Source organism: Typopeltis vanoorti, chromosome 11 (assembly GCF_054136105.1).
Source record: "Typopeltis vanoorti isolate ZY-2024b chromosome 11, IOZ_Tvanoo_1.0, whole genome shotgun sequence".
NCBI classification, from domain to species: domain Eukaryota; kingdom Metazoa; phylum Arthropoda; class Arachnida; order Uropygi; family Thelyphonidae; genus Typopeltis; species Typopeltis vanoorti.
The window spans coordinates 6829314-6842437 of NC_143559.1; the positions used below are offsets into that span (position 1 = coordinate 6829314).

At 35.1% G+C, this 13124-nt stretch overlaps 1 protein-coding gene across 10 annotated transcripts in view; it reads left to right on the forward strand.

The window, feature by feature from the left end:
• LOC150101284 (uncharacterized) overlaps window positions 1–13124 on the forward strand; it is a 285858-nt gene that overhangs the window by 46448 nt on the left and 226286 nt on the right. The gene's annotated exons all lie outside the window — the stretch shown is intronic.

Below are 13124 nucleotides of genomic sequence, written 5' to 3' on the forward strand. Positions count from 1 at the left end.
ATCTACTCCAGCTGCTTTTCCACATTTCAAGTTTTTGATGGCTTTTTCTACCTCAAGTATTGTACTCCTCTCTGCATTCCTCTTGAAAATTTTCTAGTATGGTTATGTCACTGCTTGGTTCGTTTAACGGTGTTTCAAAGTAATCACTTCAGCCAACTAAGATATTCATCTTCAGTTTTCATGTCACCTTTATCATCTTTGATTCCTTTTACAGTACTTTCCTCCATTTCTAAACTTCTTCAATAGCCTCCAAAACATATTGCCACCTTCCTGAAGGATTTCATTAATGTATAATTTGATCAACAATACATACTTAACAATTTCTGCCATTTGTGAATTATAGAACTAAAAGAAATATCCTGTTTTTAGCACAAATGTTTCCTTCTCTTGTCATCTCAATATAAATATGAATTTGCATAAAGTTGCTCAAATTCATATAGGCTGCATATGCATTTTACAGGTATAAAGATGGAGTGGTGACTAGTTCAGCCAAGCAGTGCCTATTAAAATATCCTTAGAAAAGTATAAGGCAAGAATTTATGAGGAAGTAATTAGGAGTCTGTGTCTTACCTTTTTTCTTGCAAATGGAGATCCCAGCTCATCTACTCTTAACATCAGTAATACACAAATCACAGACAGGATCAGAACTTTGTGTGGTTTAACAGCTACCTTCAGCCTCTGCTGGCATGAACATATCATTTGCTTCCTCAGCATCTAAAAAACTAGGTATTCTCTTCTACTCAAGATGCTAACTCTATATAATCATCCTGTTCACATATTTGGTGTATTCTACCTTAAATCTCCCTAAAAAATTTTGTCCAGGGGAGAGCAGTTCGACAGATGCAGTGTTTTAGTACTAGGTATATTCTACAGGTATTTCTATGGTCACTGCTCTACTGAACAGGCAATCATCATTCCTTCACTTTCTTTTTTGTTGTTGGGTCTTTTAAAGCAAGAACAGTAGCTGCCCAACATCCCTTTTCAGTTCTTCAACAAACACACTAAATCTGCTTCTCATCTTTTATTCTATCTACTTCTGTTCTATATAATAGCCTTTCTCATGAAGTATTTCAAAAAAACAACTGGCATCTCTTTGAGAAAAATGTCAATCAATAAACTTCTTTGTCAATCCTTACCTTCACCCCATACACACCACTGATGTGCTTATGGTTCTTTGACCTCTCATGTATGGAATCTATTTAAAAAAAAAAAAAAAAATTAAATCATTCAAGGTACATATTTATTATTAATTTTTAACTAACAGTCATTTTTCTCTGAATGCTATTTTTCATGCCCTTCAGTTTCTTTCCTATCTGTACATTATTTGTGTTTTAATGCTTTATATAACTTTTTCTCCGTACCATGTTCATAATGGGAAGGAAGGGGGGGGGGGGAATGACTCACGAAAAAGTGAGTCATTTCCCCCCCCCTCTTCCTTCACATTTTTTTTTTATTATTTATACATATATATACCTATGCTATTTTCCCCCATTCATCACCTTGTATCATGTCCAAGCAATTCATCACTGCCAAATTCTTTTGCCAATCGTCATGAGTACATTCTTAGCAGGGAAAATCCCTTGCAAGAAAATTAAAATATTATAAAGCACATGAAAAACAAATGCAAAGCAAGAAATATTTCAGAAAATAAGTTTTTCTTTATATTTAAATTAAGGGGATATTAAATCCCACATAGTTTTAAAACCGAATAAGAAACTCAAAGATTGGAATCAGAGAGTTTCTTGCCGAATATAGTAAACTATAAAGTATCGGTGACCCTAGCACGTAGTGCAATGCCGGAAGTCTCGCAGCAAAGTCGGTAAATTCTGATCGCTATTCTTAGGTATTTTCCATAATGTAAAAACACATTTCCTAGGAAATGTATGCTGTTATTACATTATGGTAGGGAGGTCACTACCCAGACCGGTTTCAGCCTTTTTTGAGGCTTCATCAGTGAGTAGCTAGACCTAATACCGAAGTGTATGGCGACAAGAACTTAAATACTCTGTGATGCGAGTTTCCAAACAGGTGCAACCATTAAGTTACTTAAGTATAAAGAGCTAATAGCTTCATTTCGGCAATGAAAACAATATTTAAATTAAGGGGATATTAAATCCCACATAGTTTTAAAACCGAATAAGAAACTCAAAGATTGGAATCAGAGAGTTTCTTGCCGAATATAGTAAACTATAAAGTATCGGCGACACTGGCGTGAGCAAATGCAAGTGACCCTAGCACGTAGTGCAATGCCGGAAGTCTCACGGCAAAGTCGGTAAATTCTGATCGCTATTATAATAATACACTTCGGTATTAGGTCTAGCTACTCACTGATGAAGCCTCAAAAAAGGCTGAAACCGGTCTGGGTAGTGACCTCCCTACCATAATGTAATAACAGCATACATTTCCTAGGAAATGTGTTTTTACATTATGGAAAATACCTAAGAATAGCGATCAGAATTTACCGACTTTGCTGCAAGACTTCCGGCATTGCACTATGTGCTAGGGTCACTTGCATTTGCTCACGTCAGTGTCGCCGATACTTTATAATTTACTATATTCGGCAAGAAAACTCTCTGATTCCAATCTTTGAGTTTCTTATTCGGTTTTAAAACTATGTGGGATTTAACATCCCCTTAATTTAAATATTGTTTTCATTGCCGAAATGAAGCTTATTAGTTCTTTATACTTAAGTAGTTTTTTTTATGTTTGTATTATTTATTTGATTTCATTTAGTCATTTTATATTTATATTCTGTATAAAATAAAATTAATATTTTGTATTTTACTGATCGGCGAGTTCCCTAATTTCTGTTTATTTCTTAAAACAGTAATTTCTTTTTCTTTCTTAGATACTTAAGGGTCAGTACACAAGATATTAATTTTTTTTACAAAACTGTGATAGGGTGGTTAGGGAATAAGGATATCAGTTTAAGAATGTTTATTTTTTTGTAACCTTTCACCATTTTTCTGCACATTTAAGACGCTCATCCAGATTTGATTTTTATGGAACTAATTCAGAAGATGAGGTGTTCAAATAAGTAGTTATAGGATGTTCATTCCAATTGTCATGCATAATAAAGAGATTTTGAGAGCTGCTGTTGTTTTAAAGGGGTAGTTTAAGACTATATATGTACTTCTGAGTAATTCTATTAAAGAAATTGTTGGTAAAATTATATAAATCCTTTCACGATGTAAATCAGATTAAGACAAAATTCCAATCTGCTACTGAAATACTAGTCTTCAGTTCATTTCCCAATACCAGCATTTTATGAAACAAAGAAATTGTTTCATAAAATTGTTCGAATATTGATAATTAATGATACTTGTCTTCTTGGCTGAAAAAATAAATAAATAAAAAAGTAAAAAATAATATATATATATATATAAAATTACCTCCACATTAATCTGGAGCATGCATCAATATATATATATATATATATATATATATATTGATGCATGCTCCCAAATACATAGTTGATGAATTCTCTTAAAAACAATTTGAAAATAAACTATAATCAGAAATATCTTTAGTTAGAACTTGGCTGAATTGTTGGAATAGTTGATCTGGTTGGCTGAGTGGATAATGTACCTGCTCTCCAACTACATTATTATTAACATTCGGCTCCCATGGAGTCAAAGGACTCATCACGGGAGGTCTGTAATCTCTCATACAAAAAGATCATTGAACCGGGTCTTAAACTCAGTTACAAATTTTGTACTCTCCATAGTTTCAGGCAGTGTATTGCACTCACCAATCACTCTCCATGCTAGCAACCTGCTTCTCACTCTCCTGCTCATGCCCTCCTTATATATAGCTTCCAGGAATAGCCTCTAGTTATACTCTTGATTCCTTCCTCTGTATGAAAAATTACCTCCACATTAATCTGGTAAGAGCACCTCACCAACTTATATGCCTCAGTTATATCCTCCCTTCTTCTGTTCACAAGGCTCTATAAGTTGCATTCCTTTAATCTCTCCTCATTTCTGACATTCCATAAACCTGACAGTAAACCTTCTCTGAACCCTCTCCAATACATCCTTATCACCCTGAAAAACAAGTGATCAAATCTGCATACAGTAGTCCATATACTAGATCAGTGGTGGCGAACCTTTATATGAGCGTGTGCCAAAAGTTTACATATCGAGTTGACGTGCCGGTGCATGCGAAAAATTTACAAATCAAGTTGCTGACGTGCCGGGCAGTTTTTAGTGGAGGAAAATTAATATAAAATTAATTAATTTATAATATGATATTATTCAGTGTAAAATTTATTATTGTATTATCAAATTGATTTTAATGATCATGGTTTGAAAGAAAAGAAGAACAGTAGTGAGAAAAATATTTCTGCATTGTAACTCACCATAGAAGACAGCTGAGCAAGGGAAGCAGCAGAAGGATGTCAAGTTGTCGGCGAAATGCTTACCGTATTTACTCGAATATTACTTGCCCTCGTGCCCCTGATTTTACTTTATCAAAAAAGACATCAAAAAGTTTTGCATATTACCTCGCACACGAAAAATGTTAAAATGCTTAAACATTTTCACGTCGAGGCGATAGTAACTCGCTCCAAGCGGTAACAACACGCCCTCCCCAACAGACATTATACTGCAGATGCAAGAAAAACAAGTGTGGTTTTATTGTATCCCTGAATGAGGTACAGAGGCTTTTGCAGTCCGTGTAATATATTTCTCAACAAATAGTGTGATTCATTAGTTAGTACCGTTTTTATTCCAGCTGTCTCTAATTGCACTATTATTGTCTCCCATCGCACAGAAACTATGCTGTATAGACTCAAGGAAAACCATATGTTGCACTGAAAACAGTATCTAACTAAAAACTATTGTCAATTTTTCAATTACATGAAACAAGTGTTTGTTTTATTGCATTTGAAATTCTCGGTGTTGTTATGACAGATCACAAAGGCTAACTTCAAATAAAATACTACCACGAATTGAAACATGCCATATAATTACGGTGACCACACATCCTTTATTTAATAGGACAGTCCTTTATTTCACTGCTATGTCCTTAAATTTTTTTTTTCTTTCTAAAATGGCCATTTTGTCCTTTATTTTGTGAATTGAAATAGTAAATTGAATATTGATGTCAATATATTTAAAGATGCAATTCATAAATTTTACCAAACCTGCATTGATTATTTAAATAACTGGGACAGCTGTTTTGTGGAAATGAAAGTATTTGAATGGGTCCTACTATGAGAAATCCCTCAGCGGGCGAAGATCGAGGAAAGTGTTTTGTTCACTTCCAGTCACTGGAACTTAAACATAAATGACGGCGAACTATTTGATGAAGTTTCGTGTATTAAAAGTTATGTCGCCAGTGAAAATATCGAAGAATGGTGACAAAATGACGAGTCTTGCCAACATAGATGGGTTGAAAATTTTAAATTTTTTGCAGATAAACACGTGACTTTTAAAAACATTTTAAAAATCATGATTCCAATCTTTGAGTTTCTTATTCGGTTTTAAAACAATGTGAGATTTAATATCTCCTTAATTTAAATAATGTTTATATCGCCAAAATGAAGCCTATGGCTCTTTATATTTAAGTAACTTAATGGTTGCACCTGTTTGACAACTCGTATAGCAGAGTATAAAAGTTCTTTTCGCTATACCCTTTGGTATCTATTTGGTCTAGCTACTCACTGATGAAGTCTCAAAAAAGGCTGAAACCCATCTGGGTAGTGACCTCCCACCATAATGTAATAACAGTATACATTTCCTAGGAAATGTGTTCTTACATTATGGAAAATACCAAGATTAGCGGTCAGAACTTTCCCCACCTTTGCAATGAGTTGCCTGAGATTGTACTACATACTAGGACTACTTGCATTAGCTCACGCTAGTAACCACCAATACTTTTATAGTTTACTATATTCGGCATGAAACTCTCTGATTCCAATCTTTGAGTTTCTTATTCGGTTTTAAAACAATGTGAGATTTAATATCCCCTTAATTTAAATAATTTTAAAAATCGTTGACTTTTGCTTATGTCTCCCTGCATCTAATGCCTCCACTGAACGAGTATTTTCATTAGGGAACGATATGCGGAGCAGTGGAAAAAAACAATTAAAAATCGAAACATTGCAAGCATGAATTTATACCAAATGGAACTTTGACATGAATTTTTAAAACACAAACGTGATTTATTAAAAAAAGTTCATTCTTTTGAAAAGTATCAAAATTAAATTTTTTTAAAGTATTAATATGATTGCTTAAAATGCTTATATTTTATGCTTATATTTTACAATAAACATTATAAAGCTTTTTAGTTTTAGTGAAACAGAAACGCAACCTGCTTTTATTTATGAAACAATTTCTGATTTGTCCTTTATTTTCTCCAAAAAAATATGATCACTGTACATATAATGCGTGTGTGAGTTCGCCTTCCAGCTCAAAAGCAAACAAGCAGGAATAAAATTTAACCAAGGGTTGAAACTTTGTGTGAGTTGAGTCCGCCGGTAATGAGAAGTTCCATTGGAACGATAAACGACACTCCGTCGTGAATGTGCTAAAACTAAGAAATATATAGTGAATGTTGTTATGACAGTTTCAGATGTTATAGAATTCGGTTGAAGAGATTTAGCATTTCACCTGAACAATTGTTGGTTGCCTATGTTTTTGGGTCGCGTGATCTTTTGTTAATACCGCACCAATCATATGCACGTCTTCAGCTGCTCTCTCGTTTAAAACAAAATTTAACTTGTACGTATTGTAATAACTAAAAAAAAGTTAAATAATTTATAAGCATATAAAAGGATATCACCTGTAAATCGTTGTCGTGCCAGCAAAATTCTCGGGTGTGCCACCTCTGGCATGAGTGCCCTAGGTTCGCCATCTATGTACTAGATCAAGGCTATATACCAAGGGAACCATAACCATGTCAATGTACTCCTTATTATTGCCATAATTCATTGATGTTCTTACAGTTTTGGCAATGTGACCTCTAAACTTCAAGTCTCAATCTACCATCACTCCTAGATCTCTGATCTCTTCCATCTCCGTCAAAATTTCTCAGTTAACTGCATACTCTGCATTCCAACCATGCCTATCAAATTTCAAGACCTTGCACTTTGCAAAATTAAACTGAGGGCTTCATTCATTTGCCCACTCACATGGTTTATTCAGATCCTCCTGCAAGGCCACAGCATCATCTGTTCTACTTCTCATTGTTCTCAACTTTGTATCATCAGCAAACAACTGCACATCTCCAGTTAAGCTAGTGTCATTAACTTGCAAGTTAAACGATAATATTCCGAAAACAGATCCCTGCGGCACTCCACTAGTGATCTTCCTCTTTTAGGATACGACTTCTCCATGTCTGATAGCCAATCAGCTGTCCAACTTACTAATTTCTTATCCAATCCCATTTGTTTCAGTTGACCTATTAGCTTGTCATGTGGCAGTCTATCAAAAGACTTTGAAAAATCCAAGTACACCGCTGTATATGCACTTTATCAAGTGAATTTTTCACCTTGTTGTGATATGTGAGCAGATTGCTAAAATATGATCTACCTCTCACAAACCTATGTTGACCATAAAGAATACTGCTATACCCACTTCTGAATCCTAGTCCTAATCAGCATCTTTAAAGTTCAAGTCTCTATCTACCATCACTCCAAGATCTCTGATATCTTCAATCTCCATCTGAGGATGTTGTTAAAGATCTCCTCAAGATCTTTAACAGTGTTTTTTTACCACTGTGTTGTCATCACTGCTTGTTTTATTTAGCAATTTTTCAAAGTAATTACTCCATTCTTCAAGAATATCTTACTTTTTCCTGTTTTCATGTCACCTTTATCATCCCTTATTCCTTTTACAGCACTCTTTCCTCCATTTCTGAGCTTCTTCAACAATCTCCAGAATATCTTGCCACCTTCTTGATATTTATTTTCTATGTTCTTGCCAAAGTCCTCCCATGACTTTTCTTTAGCCAGTTTTACACAGTGTTTAGCTTTCTTACATTTGTCTCGGTATTCTCTAAGAGCACAAGCTAACTTATTTGCAGGAACTTTTGATATGCTTTCTTCTTTTCCCACTGCCTCTTTAACTTCCTGTGTCCACCATGGAGTTCTAATTTTTTTTATCCTTGCAGACAATCTCACCACATGCCTCTCTGGCTGAATCAATCAATATTTTCTTCAGGGCTTTCCAGTGAATCAAACTGTTTTCAAACTCTTTCATTTTTTTCTTCAATAATGTTTGTGTATTTTAGTCTACAGTTCATATCTGAGAGCTGCTCAATGATTATTCGCTTTAAAACATTCTTACATGTTCTTCTTTTCAGTATGAAATTCAATTTTAACCTGCTCAAGACACTTCCAATTTCAAATCCTCTGAACACTCTGGTGTCCTGCACCAGGGAGAAAACATCACTATCGACAATAACATAGTCGATGAGATTTTTTTTACTCCTTGCCTCTTCTCTCCATGTGAATTTGTGCACATTTTTATGTTGGAACATGGTGTTAGTAATAATTAGTCTATGTCCTGAGCAGAAATCCAACAGGTATTTGCCATTATTATTAGCTTTACTCTTTTCTCCAAATTTTCTTAAAATATTTTTGTATATCTGACAGTCATTTCCTACTCTGCTATTTAGATCCCCAACAAAGACCAACTTTTCCTTTTTCATTGTGTCAGTTGCTTTCTCTAAAGCCTCAAAAAATTCCTCCACTTGTACCTTAGTAGAATCTTCTGTGGGACCATAGGCACAAATAAGTCTCATTGTCCAGTTCCCCATTCTGATATTTGTCCACATCACTCTGCTTGAGACTGCCTGCCATTCAAGAAGATTAGGCTCGTATTTAGTGTTGAATACTATGGCTACTCCTTCTTTTTCCTTGATTGTCATTGCCTGAATATAACATTTTGTATTTATTGCTCAGGAAGATCTCACCAGTTTTTGTATTTTTTGTTTCAGTCACCCCTATTATGTCGATCTGGTACTTATCGAATTCCTCAGCTAGCTCCATTTCTTTGCCATTCAGGCTTGTTATGTTGATAGGTTGATGTTGAGTTGGGGTAAGTTTTAGGATTTGTTCCAGTAGTTTTCGCTATTTGCCCTGGTTTCCTGGTGAAAACAACGGGGGGCCATGTTTAACCGGGGGACACCCCAGCCAGTATGAAATTCTGTCATGTTGTACCATCATTCGAAATTTTGGTTTATGCCAATATGAATATAATTTGGTCGTCTAAATCCAAATAGCCAGCCCATCCTCGTTCGTTCAGTATCCAGGTAGATACCTAACAGGGTGCAACATGAGAAGGGGAGGATTGGACATTAGGTCAGAAGCCTTAGTCGGTTCTCCGTATTCCTTTGGAGGCTATATGGAGGTCTCCTCTTAGTTATATAGCTTTGACCCTTAAGCACCCCTATTTTTGGTTCAAAATTTCGAAAAATGAACATTTCTCAAAAACTATTTTTTTTTTGGCTAAAATTGAAAAAAATTTTTTTAACACTTACCTTACACTTCTTAGTAAATTTTACACAAAGATATCACCAGACACAATAAAAAATGAAAAAGAGCACAAACTCAATATTTCATTTAACATCCATTGCTCATGTCAGTGGGACTTTTTTGTCCTTCAGCAACTTCGAGCCTCTTTACACCTGAAAGGACAAGCCGAAACTAATGGACTACCAGCATATATTGTAGTGTTTAGCCTAAAGTTTTTTTACCGGTATAGTGCTGCCTTTCCCATCCTAAAAGATATTAACACCAATAGTTTTCGGGTTGGACAAAAAAAGTCTCACTGACATGGGCTGAGGGTTAATTTTTGCTCTTGGGAAACTAGAAGTGGTGACTCCCTCGGCAAGAGCAAACGCAAATTTTAAAATTGTGTCACCATACTATATCACCTTTTTTTCTTAGATTTTAACTGACTTACCTTGTTATTAATATTTTGATTACCTAGTTCAGAATTTTCATGTCTGTTCTGATCCTTTTTCTTATCCTGATTTGAATTAGAAGCACAATGTTGCCAGATTATCTAACATTCTTATCTGAAATAATATAACTGACAATAAGAAGTTCAATAATGGAGTTACTTCCTCTAAGCATAGATTTTTCATTAGAACCAATAAGATTTACTTAGCTTTTCAAAATATCACTTTTGATGGATTGGACAAGGTTTTCTCCTAGAAGTTTGAATTTCATATTTGATGTTGTTATCTTGTCCTTTGAAGAGTCTTAGATGTTTCCGTGTGCTCCTTGAACAGCTATGTCGATGATTTTGTTTGTATAGAGCTGTTGTTCAGGATTAGAATCTATTTCTTGCAAGGCCACTGCAATTGCAGGACAGGTATATGAGTGGGTGTCAGTTCAGTATTGGGGCAGTTGTTGCAGTTTCTCTATGTTCTCGTATCACATGTATTGATCTTCATTCCTCTATAGTGTCCTGTTTGTAGTCTTGCTATCGTGGTGGAGGCCTTTTTGTCAGCATTTATTTCGGGAATTTGATGTTGTATCGCTGATTTCAGTGGAATTAGTTTAGCTTTTGCTAGTGCATTAGCATCATCATGCGAGTTTCTTGCTTGAGTTCTCTGGCCTCTTTTGCTAATTTATCAGCTGCTTCATTGTAATCGATGCCTACATGAACAGGAATTCATTGTAAAATGCAATTTTTTCCTAAACACTAGTTGATTTAATAGTTTATGGATGTCTTGTGTGAGCTTGGTATTGCCATTTTTGATTGCCTCCATAGCTGATCTTGAGTCACTGTGCATTATAATTCCCTCAGATTGTTGAGATGATGATAATTTTAAGTAGGCTTCAAGTGTTTTATTTATTGTGTAAAGTTCGCTGGTAAAATTGGAAGCGATTCTCCCAGATCCAACTTTTATTCAAAGTTTTTTGCCTTTCAGGAGTAGAAGGAGAACACCAGCACCACCATTAATCATATTGGTGTCTGATGATCCATCAGTATAACAAATAACCTGTTTGGAGGATGAAAGAAGGTTGATAGTATTTAGGCCTTTTTTCTTTGAGCATTTCTTTTGGTTCTTTTTTGTACAGAGTTTGGTAAGGTTTAGCTTTATGGAGGTATTTGAAGGTAAAGGACTGGTCTTGAGCAGGATAAAATTGAATTTTATATTGAAAAGAATAACATGTAAGAAAGTTTTAAAGCGAATAAAAGTTGAGCAGCTATCAGATGTGAACTGTAGACTAAAATACACAAAGATTATTGAAGAAAAAATGTAAGAGTTTGAGAACAGGAACCAAACCTTGGAGATTCAGTGGCAAACCCTGAAGAAAACACAGATTGATTCAGCCAGAGAGGCATGTGGTGAGATTGTCTGCAAGGATAAAAAAAAATCAGAACTCCCTGGTGGACACAGGAAGTTAAAGAGGCAGTGAAGGAAAAGAAGAAAGCATATCAGAAGTTCCTGTCAAATAAGTCAGCTTGTGCTCTTAGAGAATACAGAGACAAATGTAAGAAAGCTAAACACTGTATAAAACTAGCTAAACAGAAGTCATGGGAGGACTTTGGCAAGAACATAAAAAATAAATATCAAGAAGGTGGTAAAATATTCTGGGGGTTGTTGAAGAAGCTTAGAAATGGAGGAAAGAGTGCTGTAAAAGGATTTACAGATGATAAAAGTGACATGAAAACAGGAGAAAAAAAAAGATATTCCTTGAAGTATGGAGTAATTAATTCGAAAAATTGCTAAATGAAATAAGCAGCGATAGCCCAGTGGTAAAAAAACACTCAACAGGCATACAGTAAGGAATACATATCCATACTTGAAGTAGAAAAAGCTATCAAAGGCTTGAAATGTGGAAAGGCAGCATGAGTAGATGATATTCGTCCAGAAAGACTGAAGTATGGTGGTATAAAAGTCTTACAGTGGCTGCACTGCATAATTCAGAAGTCCTGGACAGAGGGACGAATTCCCGATGATTGGAGTAGAGCTCCCATAGTACCCATATATAAAGAGGGAAATAAAACTGAATGTGAGAATTATAGAGGTATTTCCCTATTGAGTGTTTCTGGCAAGATTTATACAAGTATACTTGAGAAGCGGTTGAGAAGAATTGTGGAAGAAAAGCTTGGTGAAGAACAAGCTGGGTTCAGGCCAAATAGAGGCTGTCAGGATCAGATCCTCACTTTAAGACAAATAGTTGAGAAAGCATGGGAATATAACAAAGATCTGCATTTAAGTTTTGTCGATCTGGAAAAGGCACATGACAAGGTGCTAAGAGAGAAGCTGTTCAATACGTGGTGTCAATGGGGCATTATATCAAGCAATACCTAGTCTGTATTTGAGTTGTAAGTCAGCAGTTAGAATTGAAGGAAGTACAGGAAGATGGTTTAATGTTAAATCTGGTGTGAGACAAGGATGTACATTTTCTCCTCTGTTATTCATTATCTATGGATCACGTTATGAAGGAAAGTGGTATCTTTAGGACCGAGGCAACGTGGTAAAGGTGGATCAAGCTCTCATCACTCCTTGTCTCCGTATCTCTCATAATGCAAAGCACATCTCCTTGCAGACATGTATAATGCAATGCAGTAAGGGAAAATGCATTGCATTATACATGTTCTTCAAAGGGGGGGGGGGGGGGCACCTACCATTCCGGAACTCTGAGGGGGAGGCCCCCCCCCCCCCCAGTTCTGCTATATATTTTGTAACAGGAATTTAGTATGCTTATACCTCTATAGTTTTTAGGGTCATCTCTACTACCTTTTTTAAAGATAGGAATCACAATTGCATTTTTCCATTCTATTGGAGGGTTACCAGTTGAATTAATTATATTTAAAAATAATAGGAGTCTTTCTTTGAATCTTGTTCCTGCATATTTTTATCGTTCTGAACCTAGCTTATCTTCTCAAGGTATTTTCTGTTTCTTGTTTCTTTCAGGCTGATTTCTAATTCTTCTTTAGTTATTTCCTTTTCATTTTCATTAAATGTTTGCCAGTTGTCTTTTTAAAAATATTTATCAGTCCACAATTCTGTGTAGAAGTTTAGAAATTCTTTTAATTTTAATTCGGTGTTTAATTTTATGTTTTCTTTAGTATCTGCATTTAAGTGTTCCAAACTTTTATATACATATGTTTTATTTTATATAAATCATGTTCTAAATTAGAGACAAATTTGTT